Source organism: Pan troglodytes, chromosome Y (genome assembly GCF_028858775.2).
Source record: "Pan troglodytes isolate AG18354 chromosome Y, NHGRI_mPanTro3-v2.0_pri, whole genome shotgun sequence".
Lineage (NCBI taxonomy): Eukaryota > Metazoa > Chordata > Mammalia > Primates > Hominidae > Pan > Pan troglodytes.
Genome location: NC_072422.2, coordinates 16,132,611 through 16,148,990, shown reverse-complemented (window position 1 = coordinate 16,148,990; position 16,380 = coordinate 16,132,611). Strand labels below are relative to the sequence as shown.

The 16,380-nt window shown below is 41.4% G+C and overlaps 1 pseudogene; it reads right to left on the bottom strand.

The window, feature by feature from the left end:
- Positions 1-5,694: 5,694 nt before the first annotated feature.
- Positions 5,695-16,380, bottom strand: part of LOC112208094 (RNA-binding motif protein, Y chromosome, family 1 member F/J-like) — a 371,477-nt pseudogene continuing 360,791 nt past the window's right edge.

Here is a 16,380-nt window from a genome sequence, read left to right as displayed (position 1 = left end):
CAAGGATTCTGTCAGGTCTAGGCAAATACATACTCCGAGTTCCATGGTTCCTCCCTGAGGATGCTGTACTCACAGGGGCATTCCAAAGGACTTCTCATCCTGTGTCCTGGGCACACGGGAGGCCTACCGCCATGGTCGCCAATGCAGTGATCCGTGTGCACTGTTTTGCTGGTGCAGAGGCTCTCACAAATGCAGTGGTGGCCGTGGTGCCTGCTAGCGGGGCTCTGGAAGCCAGGGCCTTGGCATCCGACTCCAGGGCTGCTGTGCGCAGCTAACCCTGCTGGGTATCTGAGCCGCAGTGTGAGAGTGACAGGCTAAGGGCCCTGTGGGGCTCCCCAGGAACCCTGTTCCACATAGGTGTAGGATGTGGTTCTCAGCAGCGCAAGGCCCGCAGGCCTCTCCTGGAGTTGCCCCCAGAGTCGAGGGGTGCCGGGGGCGGTGGTGGGGGGGGAGGGGGCGTGTGGGAGGCACAGGCTTTGCTCTGTTGGAGCCTCAAGGAGGGCACCATGTTAAGGCTGGAGGCTGTGCAGGAGAGGATGGTCTGTGCACAGAGCAGGAAGGCAACCCTGGGGGAAGAGGCATGCTAGTGGGGGATGACATCATTGCAGAGATGGAGGTGGTGGCCAAGGAGGAGGCCAATGTGGAGCCACAGCAGGAGGACCTGCAGGCACAGCCTGGCCCTGGCCCCAGTACGCCCCGGCCAGCAAGAGACTCGCTGGACGTCCTTCACTTGGAGCTCCGCTACGTGAATGTCCCAGGCCACAGGGCATCCCCGGCTTCTGGGCCAGAGCCATATCCTTGCAGCTTCCAATTCGGGATGGTTGGCAGCAGGGGATGGGCGCCGAGCTCCCGGGAGCGGAGGTGGGGGGAAACAAGGTGGTAGGCACTGGCGGTCAGCCAGGATTCAGGGCATGGGGGACAACAAGGGGAACCGAGAACAGGCTCATGCACATAGGAGGGCAGCTGAATTGCATGTGCCCTGAGGGCATGTGGTAGGGACAGGAAGCCAAGCACAGCACTCACCAGGGAGAACAGCAGCGCCAAGGACCCATCATAACAGCAGAAAGTTGAAGGATACGATTCACTGGGAAAGTCCCTGGAGGAAGGGGAGTCTGCATGCCCATGCCAGCCATGGAACTTCCCTGCTCCCCTTGCCTGTGTCCAGCAAGCTTACCCCAGAAACACAAGGTGCTCAAGACTCGATGTCACTGTGCACGGGGCTGCTGTCCTATGCAAGGCAGGCACTGTCTCCCCAGACACAATTTCTTCCCTGTGCCAGCACTGCACCCGAAGATGTTTAGGCCCTGAGTATATATAAGCTCCCTTGAAACCACTCGAGCTCCATGGGGAGAGCCAGGCACAGCCCCGTAGCTACTTCTACCCACAGCGGTTGCCTGGGGTGGACACGTGCACCCCTCAGGGAGACCAGGAGAAGGAGAGACCACACACGCAGACAGCAGCAGAGCCTGTCTAGCACCCAGCACAGGAGGGCCTCCTGCAGCTCAGAAACGCCGAGCAAGTAGTCGCCTCACACAACAACACCCCGCCCCCAACCCCCTGCCCACTTCTTCAGTGCCAGTCCCTGGTCAGAGCAGGTTGTCTGGGCCTGCCTCCACCCACCACCAAGACCACCACAGCTCTGATGGTGCCCTCCACGCCAGACAGAGACAGAGGGCCTGGAAGGGAAGGTGCCCTGCCCCACACTCTCCGTGCTCTTGCAAAGTTGCAGGGTGTTTCCTTGCACGCCCACCCAATCATCTGGCGGCTCCTTGACCAGAGGCAGATTGTGCGGCACACCCAGATGTTGGCCGGGATCACAAATGATGATGAAGTCCTGCTAAGCTACGTACGTGATGGATTTGCAGGTCAGGCTAAGGAGCCTGAGTCTTCGGGAGGGGTCTGGTGTCTGGGTCAGGTTGAGGTACCCCTGGGACCCGGGGGTGTCTCAATGAGAGAGTTGGGAAGGAGAAACACACGCTTCACCCCAGCTAACAGGTCACCTCACCCCAGCTACATGAAATGCTGCTTTGAGTACGTCCTCTTTCTCCTTCTTGGCCAGGTAAGGGGAGGAAAGCAACTCTTCCGGGTACCGGCGGCAGGATGAAGTTTTCCTTTTATCACAGTCTTTACTTCCACAATGAAGTGATCATTCGGGAGTACTGCCTTGGCATCCTCGGTAAGGAGCGCCTCCCAGCATGGTAGGGGAGCTGGTGTGTGGGAGGGTAGGTCTGGCATGAACCTTCCTGACTCCTCTCTCTGCAGGATACGGGATGTCTCATTCCACTGCAGTCTAGTGGTTGTGGGATCAGGAAGGTCAAGCCTCCAGCTGCAGGCCGTACAGCTCCTACCTGACCTTCTTCAGCTGGTTGGCTGAGCATGACTGCCCAGGTTCTGGCAGGATTGCTGAGGTGAGCGCCAGGTAGGGCATCATGGGAAAGGATCTTGCTGGTCATTCCTTGGCCTCTGGGGAACTGGCTTTGAGCCATGACCTGAACTAACCTGTACCCACTTCTGCAGTCCCCTAGATCATCAGCCAGAGCCTGTAGCTCAATCCCCTGCAGTACTTCTCCAGGGAGGGAGGCCATTAGAGAGTGAACAGAGAGGAGGCCAGGTGAGCAGTCTAGGGCTGGGGACTGAGAGGCGGTTGATTCCTGGAGTTGTGCCCCACATGGAGAATCCAAGCCTCAGGGAGGTGACTGCAGTGAGCAATCCCACGCCATCCATGGGCTGGCGGAGAAATGGCCATCAAAGGACTGTAACACCCACATTTTAGGATTGGGGCACCTTAAGCCGCCTAAGAGGAATAAGTGTCTAAGGTCAGTGGGTGAGAAGCAAGGCTCAAGTGGTGGCTGTCTCATCATCCCTCACCGGCTGAGTCCTGAGGCCGGCTACCACTTGGGGCTCAGTTTGGGCTCAACCAGGGCCCTCTCACCCTCCACGCAGATATCCTCCCAAGGCCCCTCTCTACGTCCTCCCTGATGGGCTGTCCCACGCCCATCATTTTTTGTTACAATGATCCCAGGCTTCCCTGAGATGCTTTCTGCCCTCTGCCATCATCACTCACACTTCCCTGCCCCACCCTGCCCCACCAGACAAGAGAGGCCGCTACACAGGGAATCTGGAGAACCACACTGGGCTCACAGGGGAGGAAATGTGAAGAGATTGCAAAATGGATGAGCCCTTCATTGTGTGTCCAGGGAGGGAACCTGGCTGGGAATTAAGGCCCACCTGAGTAGTGGTGTGGACACCCAGTGTTACTTATCATGATGAAGACCTGCTTTGTCACATCCCCTCATATTAATATGGAAGTTATTTTCTTGCAATAGTGAAACAATGTGCACAAAGAAATAGTGTTTGTTCAGATTTGTGTAGAAATACAGCAGACGCGTCCCTTTTCCATTACAATTCTCATGTGAGACTTGAAGTGTTTATTGAGTTGTAAGATACATTTTGATGGTTCTGCCCACAGCAAATTTTATGATCATGTTTGCACTGCAGAGACATGGAATCCAGAAAAGTTTTGAGTGACTTTCAGCTTCTTTTAGAGCACTTACTTGTAAATTTTGAATTTTTTTCCGTATAGTTCTCTTCAGTTTATTATAATTTTATATGCAAGGTGATTCATTTGTTTTATTTGCCTTTTGTGGAAACTTTGTTTTAATGTACTTTCTGTTTTCTGTTAGATATGCGAGTTGAACTGTGAGTACAAAATTTTTATTTGCATTATTTAGTTGTTTTGGGGTGTCTGTGTGTGTTTTGAGGAGTATTGCTCTGTCACCCAGGCTGGAGTGAAGTGGCAGGATCTTGGCTCAACCTCAACCTCCGCCTCCCAGCTTCAAGCAATTCCCCTGCCTCGGCCTTCTGAGGAGTTGGGATTACTGGTGCATGCCACCATGTGCAGCTAATTTTTGTATTTTTAGTCAAGACTGGGTTTCACCATATTTGCCAGGCTGGTCTCCCACTCCTCACCTCAAGTGATCCACCCACTTTTGCCTGCCAAACTGCTAGGCTTACAGCGTGAGCCACCATGCCCAGCCTCATTTATTTGTTTATGTATTAGAACCCTTCTTCTACTCTCTTCATGTACACATATTTTAGAGTGATTGAAAGAATGTATTTTATTTATTTAGTCAATAGTACAATTTTAAAAGTAATCTTTTTATTCAGTAAATACAGTATTGTGAATAGGTTAAGCCTTGTATAGTATTGTCATTCTCTCTTTCATAAATTTTTCAAGAACTCTGATACTGTTTCCGTCCCCCCGCCTCCGAGGAGAACATGCAGATAGGTCCAAAAAATTGTGGAAGTGAGTGGGTAGGAAAATATAATTTGAAGGCTGGACGGGGTGGTTCACGCCTGTAATCCCCACACTTTGGGAGGCCAAGGCTGGTGGATTACCAGACGTCAGAAGTTCAAGACCAGCCTGGTCAACAAGGTGAAACCCCATCTCTACTAAATATTCGAAAATTAGCTGGGCATGGTGGCAGGTTCCTGTAATCCTAGCTATTTGGGAGCCTGAGGCAGGAGAATCGGTTGAACCCAAGAGGCGGTGGTTGCAGTGAGCCAAGATCACGCCACTGCACTACGGCCTGGGTCACGAGACCAAAGCTTTGTCTCCACCACCCCACACCCCCCAAAAAAGCATTATTTTGGGAAAAACCCATCCAGCACTTGTAAAAATAAGGAATTATTAGGCATGGCCACTGTAGTGGTCTAAAACACACTTTGAAATTCTTCTCAAACCCATTTGAAAATATTCCTGATGGAGCTGAACACAGTACTTGCTTCTAATGTATAGAAAACACTGCAAGCAGTTTCTGGATACTGGACCACCTCTGGCCTAGTTTAGAGACAGTGACACGGCTCTGCCTAAGTCTCCTGCTCTCATGGGGACAAACCCCTTAGGAGCCCCCGACCAGTACATCACGCAGTCTAACACCCTGATAACACTATGCAGAAGGGACATCCAATGGAGAGACTCAAAGAAACAGAACAAGGTGTCTGAGCATCTCAGCAGTCCAGCCCCTGCTATTTGAGTCACGCTAGCCATGGCACCAGGGAGATGAGAAGACACCCGCCAATGTCCCCATCTTTGGCCATCACTAGATTGCATCCTCCTGAGTGCCCCTGAACCACATTCATTTGGCTGAGAGACTGAGGGCGATTGCAGAGACTGACCGTTAGGAAATTATAATTATGGTTTTAAGCCACTAAGTTTTAGATAATTCTGAAAAGCACTTCAGACTCCTAGAAAAACTGAGTTGTCTACTGACTTCATTGCAGAGAGCTGTAAAGGCCAACATCATGAATGCTAATACCCTGGAAAAGTCAAATCATCCAGACTCTTCTAAGCACAACAGATCTTTAATGTCCCTTCGCTATGGCTGGAGAATAATCTAACATGTATCTGATAGAGTTGTTTGAAAGCCTCTGTTCACATCTCTCAGACTGGTATGGGTCAACTCTGGTCTGGTTTAATTCTAGGCAACTGCAGCAGCTCACCTTTCATTTAGGTCGTGGCCTACCCTGATTTTTTTGATCACTGACTGTGTCTTTGTCTGTGTGTGTATGTTTTGTGTGTTACCATATTTTATCTGAGGAGGCTAAATAGTAGTACTATAATTGTTTTGTGAAGATAAAACATTCCAGGAAGTCAATATTGCTGATCAATCCAGCTTTAAAACAGATACGCAATTAGACATGACAAGATGCCACGTCTAGTATCATACCAAAGCTAGCCAAGCTTGGTGGCCCATGGATGTTATCCCAGCTACTTGGAAGGCTGATGCAGGAGAATCCATTGAACCCTGGTGATGGAGTTTGCAGTAAAGTGAGATCACACCACTGTGCTCCAGCCTGGGCAGCAGAGCGAGACGCTGTCTCAGAAATAAAAAGAGAATAAAATAATAAAATAGGAGAGATCACGGGCGAGAGAAATGCATACAGCTGGGTGGGCACTGTGGCTCATGCCTGGATCCCAGCATTTTGAGAGGCTGATGTGGGTGGATCACTAAAGGAAAGGAATTCAAGACCAGCCTGAGCAAATATTGTGAAACCTGGTCTCTACTGAAAATACAAAGAATTTGCCAGGATTGGTGTCATATGATTGCAGTCGCAGCTGCTTAGGAAGGTGTGACTGGACAATTGCTTGAACCCGTGATAAGGAGGGAGCAGTGAGCTGAGATCACGCCAATGCACTCCAGCCTAGGTGACAGGGCAGGATTCTGTCTGAAAAAAAAAATAAATCAGTGAGAGAGAAAGATACAGAGACAAAAAGAAAGAAAGACAGGAAGGAAGAAAGGAAGGGAGGGAAGGAGGAAGGGAATGAAAATTTGTACCTAACAGTTGTAAATACTTTTGGCATACATGTGATATTTTGATACAAGTAATGTGAACTGGTAAGGGAGGGATCAAAGAGGGGATGGGGGTGGATTAAATTATACTTGCTTAGAAGGAATCATATCTAGTGTTCAGTGGCACAGGATGACTACACTTAATAATGATTTATTGTACATCTCAAAATAATTAAAAGAGCAAAGGTGAAATGTCGCTGATACCAAGAAAAGATACGCCAGACTCAGTGAGGTGGAATGTCGCTCATAATAAGAAAAGATATGCCAGACTCAGCGGCTCACTGCTATAATTACAACACTTTGGGAAGCCAGGGAAGGAGGATCATTTCGGTCTGGGAATTTGAGACCAGCCTGAACAACATATCCAAAGCATTGTCCCTACCACACACACACAAACACAAAAGCTGGGCATGGTGGTTGGTGTGTGTCTGTAATTCCAGCTACTTGGGAGGCTGAAATGGAAGGCTTGCACATTTGAACCCCGTGTTCAAGGCTGCAGTGAGCTATGATGGTGCCACTGCAGTCTAGGCTGGACAACAGTGTGAGACCTTGTCTCTAAAAAAGAAAAAAGAATCGATAACTGCTTGAACTGAAGGATACCCTATTTATTATTGATATGTTTGTTGATTGATATAAGTATTTTTGTGTTGGAGTCGCACTCTGTCACCCAGGCTAGAGTGCATGGTGCAATATCGGCTCACCGCAGCATCAGGCTCCCAAGTTCAAACCATTGTCCTGCCTGAGCCTCCCAATTAACTGCAACGTACTACAGGCAGGCACCACCATGCCCGGCTAATTTTTGTATTTTTGGTAGAGATGGGGTTTCATGGTGTTGGCCAGCCTGGTCTTCAACTCCTGTCCTAAAGTGCTCTGCAAGCCTCGGCCTCCCCAAGTGTTAGAATTAGAGACCTGAGCCATCACACATGGACAGTAAGATACACAAGACTCGGGGGATTTATCTTTCACTTCATCCTCACAATGCTACAGGTGAATGAAAACACTTCATAACACGAATAACTCACTTGAAAATCAAAGTTGGTAACTTCTCCCTTTAAAATTATTTGTAAACTTACCCTATAAAAATTGATGATTGTGTCAAAATTTTTCAAGAACATACTTCCTCCTTGCAGATTAGTCTGTCAATTGTAAGAATTATGGACTGCAAAACTTCTGGAACTTGATGTATTTCATTTCTTTAGTTTGTATAATCAGGAAAATTAATTCATTTAGTTATTTCGGTCTAAATATTTTTATCATTCAATGATGTCTTAAAACTTTAAGCAATCCCGTCGGAAACTTTATGCTGTTGTTTATGTTTTATACACTTCACTTTCCTCTAAGTATGAGGTTTAAAGTGTTTCCATTCGTATTATCAATTAAATACGATAGGCTGACAGTGGAGGCACATGCCTATGATCTTAGCACTTCGGGAGTCTGAGGAGGGTGGATCAGGATTTTAAGAACAGCCTGGCAAACAAGGTGAAACGCTGTCTGCACTAAAAATACAAAAATTGGCCCAGCTGTGCTGCACACATATCTAATACCAGTTACTCAGGATGCTGAGGCAGGAGAATAGCTTGGACCCAGAAGGCAGCGGTTGCCATAAGCCAAGACAGAGCCACTGCACCCCAGCTTCGGCGACAAAGCTACACTTCATCTCAAAAAAATATGATACTATCCCAACCACTCTAGATTATTCCTATCTGTAAGAACATATGACTACACCATTATTTACAACATCCATTGGCAAAATATTCAAGAAAAAATTAACGTGGGTACCTCACAAGACAAAACACTTACTTTCCACTATTTAAACTACAAACATTTAAATTCATTATGGTATGCACCTGAGAAACTTAGCTGGTTCACTTCTGATTTAGGTGAAAAAAAAAGTTTTCATTACCGTTATCCTCTTCAGTCACAGAATGCTTCACACAGAATGTTCTGGATGTCTTAAACTTTAGTATCAATACATCTAATTATTTCCTTTGACCTGTACTATTCCTCTAAAAAATAAACATTTTATGGTGAGGCAGACAGTTTTGTAGTCTTTCTGAAGACTTCTCCAACATTTTAACCTTGTTAGTTTTTAAAGAGAAACAGCCTAATTAGAAAACTTGAGCAGCTTGCAAGGGTGACATAACACATCCCTAATTTTGCATCTGTGTTCAAAGAAACAAAGGAAAACGTACAACAAACTACACAATTTACTCTCCTATTGAATTTGCTTTAAGCATGTGCGGCTAACCAATAACACCAGGCATCTTGCAGTACATGTAAAATTTTATTGTGAAAATTTTAAGGTAGGTATTACATCTAAACACTTTTCAAATAGCATCAACAAGTATGAAATTACATTGAAAACAATTCCTTTTCCTTTGAATACCTCAAAAAATTCATGGAGGAAGTCAGTGTCTACCTCTCTCCACAAAACCAACATGTTTCTGTCAGTAATATGCAGGTAACGATGCAGAAATAACATTTCAATTTTTGATTTGCAAACAAGGTTTGGTATGCAATAACTATTATTTTGAATGCTTGCTTTAATATCTGCTCGAGTCTCCTTTTTCAGATCGACTCTCCCCACCATCTACTATAGATGCCACATAACTTGAGCTACCATATGCTTCATGAGGATCAGGGAGCACCCTACCCAGAGAAGGCAGATTCCTTTGGTCTTTTCTGCAAACATGCTCACGATCACAATAATGAAAATCACCACAGCTCCTTGAGTAACTCTCCCAACTTCTGCCATATCTATCTCGTGTATTACTATATGCATGGCAGGTGCTTCCACCATAAGACATCCGAGGCCCTCGTTCAGGTGGTGCATCATGAGAGGTCCCTGCAGGGTTGATAAAATAATATGTGGGACTACATTTAAACATTTGTACTGCTATCATTAAAGCATGAATTAGTTAAAGTACTATTTGGAAATATCTGCTTTCCTCCGCCTTTGTTGACAGGATACTAATCAAGTCTTCAATAGTCAGAAGGTCTTATTTAAGAGAAGTGTAAGAGTAGTATTTTGCAGCTTAACCAACTTAATTCTAAAGTAAATGCTCAGTCACATTTTCTTAACGTTAACTGAAGTTCTCACCTTCATATCATTCCCTAGGCTTTATACTGATAATGAGTACCAGATAAGCACTGTTTATTTTATTATTTGTGCACAATGATGAAAATGAATAAATATGTTTCTGGGATGATCAAAGAAAAGAATACTCAATATTTAAACATGTTGCATATGTCCTTTACAATTTTCCTTAGAATTTCATTAAAATAACAATCCGGTCTATTAAATAAAATTCTGTAATTTACAAATCCATCCTGGACCCTTCCCGTATCCCTGAAATGCATCTCTATAAGAACTTCCACTTAGATGTTCAGAATGATCTCTACCAAGGGCCTCACCGTAGCCATCGTGATAACTAAATTGAAAAAAAAAAAAGTCTTTTCAATTTCCGAATGAACAATTTAAGAAATCCATTTGATAAATCCAGATAACATGACAGTACCTATATCCTCTAGAGGAATGTTCATCCCAACTAGAATGACCATAATCACAGTATGCATAGTCTCTAGGTGGTGGAGTATAATCCCTGGTTTCTCGGGAACTTGGACTATTTCTGCGTGCACAAGTTTAAGCAAGGAATGTTAAATTGTCAACTTGCAGTATCCAAAATAGAACTACATTACAACTTAAACACAGTTAAATTGCCAACCATCTAAATAAAATACCCACAGATCCCAAATGCCCAAAATGCCCAAATGCCCAAAAAGCACATGAAACAGATACTGATAATCAATGATGCAGGAAATGCATTTCAAATAAAAAAGGAGCTTCCACACTTCACACACACACACTGGAAGGGCAATAAATTTTCAAAAGCAGGAAATAACAAGTGTTTGAGAGGATGTAGATAAATTGGAGTCCTGACACAAAGTTATTTTGAATGAACAATATAAGAAATCTATTTGATAAATCCAGAAAAAGTTACAGTATCTATATCCTCTAGAGGAATGTTCATCCTGCCTAGAATGACCATAGTCTCAGTATGCCTAGCCTCTAGATGGTGGAGCATAATCCCTAGTTTCTCGGGAACTTGGATGATTTATCTGTGCATAAGTTTAAGCAACAAATTTTAACTTTTCATCTTCTAGTATCGAATACATGACTAACTTACAACTTTAAATTAAAAGGCCAAACATCTAAATAGATATTTCTCCAAATAAAATAGGCAAATGGCCAAAAAGCACAAGAGACAGATACTTATATTCAGTGATTCAGAAAATGCATTTCTTTTTGTTTTATTATACTTTAAGTTCTAGGATACATGTGCATGATGAGTTAATGGGTGCAGAAAATGCATTACAAATCCAAAATGAGATATCATATTTCACACACACCGATGAATGGCAATAAATTTTCAAAAGCAAGAAATAACAAGTGTTTGAGAGGATGTAGATAAATTGGAGCCCTGATACAATGTTAGTTGGAATGAACAATTTAAGAAATCTATTTGACAAATCCAGAAAAGGTACAGTACCTATATCCTCTAGAATAACTTTCATGCCGACGAGAATGACCATAATCATGGTAAGCATGGCCTCTAGATGGTGGAGGATAATCCCTAGTTTCTCAGGAACTTCGATGATTTCTGTATGCGTAAGTTTAAGCAACAAATTTTAAATTTTCTACTTCTAGTATCTGATATATGACTAACTTACAACTTAAACAAAATTAAAAGGCCAAACATCTAAACAGATATTTCTCCAAATAAAATGGGCAAATGCCCAAAAAGCACATGGGACAGATACTCATATTCAGTGATTCAGAAAATGCATTTCTTTTTTTTTATTATTATACTTTAAGTTCTAGGGTACATGTGCATGATGAGTTAATGGGTGCAGAAAATGCATTTCAAATCCAAAATGAGATATCATATTTCACACACACAGATGAATGGCAATAAATTTTCAAAAGCAGGAAATAACAAGTGTTTGAGAGGATGTCGGTAAATTGGAGCCCTGATACAATGTTAGTTGGAACGAACAATTTGAGAAATCTATTTGACAAATCCAGAAAAAGGTACAGTACCTATATCCTCTGGAATAAGTTTCATGCCGACGAGAATGACCACAATCACGGTATGCATGGCCTCTAGATGGTGGAGCATAATCCCTAGTTTCTCGGGAACTTCGATGATTTCAGTATGCATAAGTTTAAGCAACAAATTTTAAATTTTCAACTTCTAGTATCCGATATATGACTAACTTACAACTTAAACAAAATTAAAAGGCCAAACATCTAAACAGATATTTCTCCAAATAAAATGGGCAAATGCCCAAGATGCACATGGGACAGATACACATATTCAGTGATTCAGAAAATGCATTTCTTTTTTTTTTATTATACTTTAAGTTCTAGGGTACATGTGCATGATGAGTTAATGGGTGCAGAAAATGCATTTCAAATCCAGAATGGGATATCATATTTCACACACACACACTGGAAGGGCAATAAATTTTCAAAAGCAGGAAATAACAAGTGTTTGAGAGGATGTAGATAAATTGGAGCCCTGATAGAACGTTAGTTGGAATGAACAATTTAAGAAATCTATTTGACAAATCCAGAAAAAGTTACAGTACCTATATCCTCTAGAGGAATGTTCATCCCGATTAGAATGACCATTATCACGGTATGCATAGCCTCTAGATGGTGGAGCATAATCCCTCGTTTCTTGGCAACTTGGATGATTTCTGTGTGCATAAGTTTAAGCAACAAATTTTAAATTTTCAACTTCTAGTATCCAATACATGACTAACTTACAACTTAAACAAGGGCTTCTGTTTCTCGAAGCAGCTGGTGGTCTCTGCCTACCACCACTTTGAAAAGATGGTTTCTTGGCTTGTTCTACTTTTATTGCTTTTCCATGCAAAGACTAGAGGTATTAAGGGTACTATCAATAACACTGGCACATTTAACATAAGCGCATTTTACAAACATTTTTACATCAACTGTAGTTCAATTCGAGGTATTTTCTCTCAAAAGGAAATTTTTTTCCTCCTAAAATGAACACATCTTTTGCAATGCCAAATTTGAGATAGTTACTGAGCACATGCCTTCCATTAAGGGATCAAACACAAATTCTATTTTTCAAATTCCTTGAAAACTCCTCCATTATTTAAAAAAAAACTCAAACATAGGAAAAAAGATTGACCCATCACACATTCTATGGAAGAATGTGGCACATCTGTTTTTTACAATATATAATCCACTTCGTCTTTGTATTCACATCACTGATTTGAAAGTTGCAGTGTCCCAACAAAACTTGTGTCATTTAAAAAAAAATGAGCTTACTTTTTCAGACAGATTAGTCACATTACTCATTATGGGTTGTTTCTTGTTGGATTTGCTAACACTTACATAAAATGTCCCCATATGATTTACAATTCTATATTGACTCTAAAAATGTTTCTGTAAATGTGATCCTTGTTTGATCTCATTAAGTTTTCTTGCCTTACTCATTTCTTATATTGCCTTAGACGTGCCCTTAAAAAACGAATCTTAATGTAGTACTTCAGGTAATTTCTCAGAAATGCTTAACTATCCTAATTAATTTCATAATAACGTTTTTCACTGTAATCTTTTCTGCAGGCCACAGCAATTTTTGAAAACAGTTCTTATGTATATGTTTATGTATATGTTTTAACCACACACGGGGTGGTTCCCTCCTGTAATCCCCTTGGGAGGCCAAGGCTCTTGGATTGCCAGATGTCAGAAGTTCAAATCCAGCCTGGTCAACATGGTGAAACCTCATCTCCACTAAATATTCAAAAATTATCTGTGTGTTGGCAGGTTCCTGTAATCCTAGCTATTTGGGAGGCTGAGGCAGGAGAATCTGTTGAACCCGAGAGGTGGAGGTTGCAGTGAGCCAAGATCACGCGACTGCACTATAGCCTGGGTCACAAGAACAAAACTTTGTCTCCACCACCCCAGCCCCCCCCAAAAAAGCATCAAATTTACATAAACATAATTATCTTGAAAGCCAGCATAATTTTAATTTAATTGTAGACATCAGTTTCAGACATTGTTTATTTTGGAGAAGTGATTACAGAAATCTGACAAATCAAGGCCTGATGAGAATATTTAAATTAACCACACTCCAGAAGCCCAAAGCTGAAAAGCTAAGGTGTTTCTGATATAATAGCCCAAATTCTGCATTTCCTCTCTATTGGACAGTGTAATATTGCACATATGAAAAACAAATGTAGTGTTAAATAAAAAGTAGTGGAATTAAGAGGAGTCATTGCTTAGTGAATTAAAACAACACACAAATTGAGAAGAAAAGACAGTGATAGAAAATACCTTGTCTGTTGATTTAATTCACAATAATTTTCATTTTTGTCTATTAGCATTAAATAGTACCATTAACATAATATCATTTTGTATATTGTCTTCTAACATGTAAGTGGTTTTTATTTTGTATATTTGGAAACCTGATCAAAGATTCTTTATACATTTTATTTTTTCCCAAATTTGCTACCTAATAGCTACCTAGTGCTAGTTGCCTGAATAGCTCTCACTAAGTAGTTTGTCTTTTCCTATTAATTTTAATATGAACTTGGTGTGTATTTTGTTGGCATCTTTACTAAATCTACAGGTGTTGAAGTTGTTCAGATTTCAGTCATGGATCCTCTTGGGTTTTCTCAAGGCTAAAACACCCTTTCTATGCTGACCATTAAGAAATTCCCAACTTCAGGCCAGATCTTTGTTCTGCCTTCAGACTTGGCATATCCAACTGCATGCCTTACATCTCCACATACCAAAACCAGACCTTCATTTCATGCCCAAAACATGTTTCCTCGTACAGTATTCCACTATTTCAGAAATTCGCAGCACCAAATACCCTGTATTTCAAGCTAGGAATGTAGAGGATGATCCTTGAGGCAGCCTTTTCTCAATGACTCTTCATCATTTACATCCAACTCTTCACAGGTTGTGTGTCCTCTCTGAGAATTACAGTCTTAGTAAATAAAGAGTGGCCACTAAGTAACCTTCAATCATCCAGTTTTGTTTTTTTTTTCAATTCACACCAGTTTCTCTACAGAATAGCTGGAGCTCTGCAATGTCAATGTTGGAGTAAGTACCATTCTCTGCCAGTATTACCATTTTATTTATGATGAGATAAATGATCCTTAAAAATGCCCACACAAATCTATACTAAGTAACACAATTAAATGATGTCTTTGTTTTACAGAAAAGTACAAGGCAAATAGAATCAATTGTTATTATATGATCTTTATAACTACACACACAGGTACTAGATATTTTAGACCCCACTTCATACATCTGAAATTTGGCTCTCAAAATCATTAACTTCTCTTACAGTCTAACTTCAGATTGCAAAACTACCTCTTTCCACAATATTGTGCTATCTCCCTTTAAGGACCAGCCAGGGAATCATTAAGAATAAAAAATATAATTTTCTTCAACATCTCCTAGCTGAGCCAAAATCTAAATTTTCTGTGGAGATGTTGCTATGCACAATTTTGCCAAAACTTTTACAACTTTAACCACAGCCATGCTTCAGTGGCCTACCTGTTCATCCAATACCTGCACGCATGCTTTAACATACAAAAATTTGAAAGTTAATATGAGTATTAATTCTTATCATTACAGACAATGACATCTGAAGACACTTTCCAATCTTCCTTGAGTATATGATATTCAAAATGTCAGTACAGTCTCCAAAATGTCAATGTAATCTTAGTAGCAGTGGATCATTACAGAAGATAATTTGCCCACAGTGGTCAAATAATTTTGTTACATACTGCTATTTTATAGCCATACATAGCATTAACTGACCCATGTTGTATAGCTAGAAAAATGATCCTAAAGAAAATGTTCAGAAATAGGTTTCACATATTTTGCTAAATTGCAAACTAACAGGTTAATTACTACCATGAAGTGCTAGACAGTTGTAGTACTTACCAAGAATGAAAAAGAAGATAGGGTGATATGAATTGAGAAGGCTGCAGTTAGGAAAAGATAAGATATTTATTCCTGACACCTGGCTCGATATTCTTTGTGTGTGGCTTATTTTTGGGTTTTTTTTTTTTTATTGTTGTTGTTCTGTTTTTGGTTTTTGTTGTTCTTGTTTTACTTTCTCTTATGTGTCAGATCAGAGTTTCACAAACATCCTCAAATAATTACATGGGTCATACATAAAATATATACCCAGAAATTTGTAGCTATTTTCCTTCGAAATCCTGGTTCAATCACCTGGAATGAGAGCTGGAGAACCAGTAATTCTCACGAGTATGCTAAGTGATTATTACCAAAATGACAATTGTGAAATATTTAGAAAACCATACAGGAACTAGGTAATCAACATTTAATAATTGGTTCTTACTGTAAGGGTAAAGGATTTTGTTGAAATGACTATTTAAATGCAAGTTTTATTAAAAAGATAGAAGTGAGCACTTCAGTGCTTTCTAATTAGTATCTTTAAAACATGTTTTGCTAAAGTGGCAAAATAATTTTTTCATTTGAAGTTAGCATTTTAGCCTCAAATGACTTCTGAGTTAGCTTTTTGAAAGTCTTCAGATGATAAATTCTAAAAACTATCTTGGTTGTTTATAAAACTCCAGAACATCACTAAAACATATATAAATAAGAACACCAGTATCCAAAATAATCAAAATAACTCATACAAATGTACAAGAAAAAATACACACAATCTAGCCCAGTAGAAGAAGTACAGGTAAATAATTAGATCCTTTTTAGAAAAGAGGAAAGTCAAATGACCAACGAATAATGGCTAGATGCTTGAGCTTATTAGTAATCCAGGGATATAAATCAAAACCACATTAGGTTCCCACTTTCATTCATTAGTTTGTCAACTATTAAAATAATAAGTACCGAGTGTAGTCAAGAATGTAAGGAATCATAGTTTTTTCCCATCAATCCACAGGACTATCTAATGATATTTAGTAAAATTAGGGTGACTAAAATCTTTAT